Source organism: Poromitra crassiceps (genome assembly GCF_964638095.1).
Source record: "Poromitra crassiceps genome assembly, chromosome: 17".
In the NCBI taxonomy this organism is placed as follows: domain Eukaryota; kingdom Metazoa; phylum Chordata; class Actinopteri; order Beryciformes; family Melamphaidae; genus Poromitra; species Poromitra crassiceps.
The window spans coordinates 38,035,439-38,037,561 of record NC_139635.1 but is presented as its reverse complement, the minus strand read 5'-3'; the positions used below and the strand labels follow the sequence as shown (position 1 = coordinate 38,037,561).

General features: G+C 42.4%; 1 long non-coding RNA gene across 1 annotated transcript; it reads right to left on the bottom strand.

Annotated features, from left to right (window-relative positions):
- Positions 1–247: 247 nt before the first annotated feature.
- Positions 248–1,169, bottom strand: LOC310791908. The gene is made up of 3 exons (XR_014553462.1): positions 846–1,169; positions 531–688; positions 248–423 (listed from the first exon to the last, which is right to left on the bottom strand). It is a non-coding gene; the product is annotated as an uncharacterized lncRNA (long non-coding RNA).
- Positions 1,170–2,123: the final 954 nt, after the last annotated feature.

Sequence of the window (2,123 nt, the reverse complement as noted above, 5' to 3'; positions counted from 1 at the left end):
TGGAATTCGGTACGGTACCAAAAACGGTACCTTTTTCGATACTTTTTTGAGTAAAAAAAAAAAAAAAAAAAAAAAAAAACAATTTTTTGCTACAACAAAAATGTACAGTTTCTAAAACAAATAAGTCCAAACTTCTCAATTTCAACATTGTTCTTTATTTAGATTTTTTTTTGTTTAGCAGCAGCACCCAACAAAATAAAACCCCTCCCTCCCTCCCTCCCTCTTCCCTCCCAAACCAAGAGTTTACTTGTGCAAGGTAATGGTCTGCTCCATCCATCAGCGGTCACTGCAATATGGTCAACTGCCCTGAGTTCCTCCTTCACATTCTTCTTCTCAACACGACACCAAGCTGGAATAAGTGTGTATGTGAGAAGGTCTCTGGAGGGAGGGGAGTATTTTGGGTTCAGGGTCCCTGTCATCTCCCTATATATAGACAATAAAAATAACTATTGTTAGTAACTTAGCTTACTCTATGAATATCACACACACACACACATTATCACCCATTTATACATAAATAAATAATTTACCTGAACCATGGAGACTCCACCGTTGCGAAGGGCAACATGCCTTTTACAATGAAGGCAGTCACCACTGGCCCTGTGGCACTCATTTACTTTCTGCCGGGGTAAAGCTGCTTTCTTCGCCAGGGTGAAGGGTGTCTCCTGTGCGACTCTCACACGGTGGCCTAGCAAAGAAAGCAAGAGTGTAACGTTGAATAACACGTCTCACGGTGACACGAACTGAGGATAATAATAACGTTAGCAACGCTAGTTATGCTACTAAACATGCTAAGCTATAAGCTACAACTATCCAGCTAACGTTAGCTAATTAAATGACGTTACCTGATGTTGAAGAAGTCGACGCCTCACTTGCGACACTTGAAGTTTCGTCGTCGTCGCTGTCCGTTTCAGCTAACGAAGCAGAGGAGCTGCTGGCTGTAGGTGCTTTGCTGCTGGTGGGGCTGCAGCGTCCACCCTCAGGCTATCGAACACTTTACAGTCTTCCGCATTTAAAAAGATTTTATGCTTGACCAAGTGTTTCCTCAAGTTAGAGGTGTTCCCCTGGCCAGCTTTGCACTTCGCATCGCAAATGTTACAGCGAGCGTTGTCTGAGTCTATCTTTGTGAAGTGTAGCCAGTGCCACACTTTGGACCGCAAGCGAGAGGCCATCTTCTTCTCTTCAGCTTGTTTTGGCAGTGACGTGATGACGTAACCCACCCTCGTGTGTGTTGCCTTCAAGTTTGCGTCGGAATTTCTATCTCGCTCGCTGTCTTTGTATCACTGAGATGCGTTCAAGTACCGACATTTTTAAATTATAATAGAAAAAAAAAAGTACCGAAATGAGGTACCGTTTCATGTCATGTGAACTGATACTCGGTAGTACCGCCCACTTTCGGTCGGTGCCTGTAAAAGTACCGAGTTCGGTACCCATCCCTAGTCGTCAGCATAAAGTTGAATGGATGAGTCACCAACAAAAATGGCTAAATCATTTATGTATAAAGAAAATAATGTTGGACTTAATATGGAGCCCTGGGGCACACCCTTAGTGACAGGGAGGGGCTGCGACAGGAGTTGTTCTGAACGAACACATTGCACCCTATCAGTGAGGTAGTTAGAAAACCATGCCAGGGAGTGATCAAAGACCCTGATAGAGTGATCAAAGACCCTGATACTGCTAAGCCTATCAAGGATGGGGTGATCAACTGTATCAAAAGCCTTAGCTAAATCGATGAAATAGCTGCACAGTGTTGTTTACAGTCGAGGGCAGAAGAGATATCTTTGATGACTTTATGAGTTGCAGTTACACAGCCAAAACCAGATCAGAAACCAGACTGAACACCAGACAAGATATTATAAACATTCAGAAATTCTAGTGCCGCGTGTTCATTTCTAGCACCGTGGGCTTCTCGAACCCCAGCCACCTTATGAATGAGATTCTTCAAGTTGATTCAATGTCGGTTTCTAGGAACACATTTTTGTAGTCAAGTCAAGTCAAGTCAAGTCAAATTTTATTTATATAGCACCTTTCATACACAAAGGCAATTCAAGGTGCTTTACAAAAAAAAAAAAATCGAAAAAACAAGCAGCAAAGCAATGCACATATAAAAAAGCACATAAAAA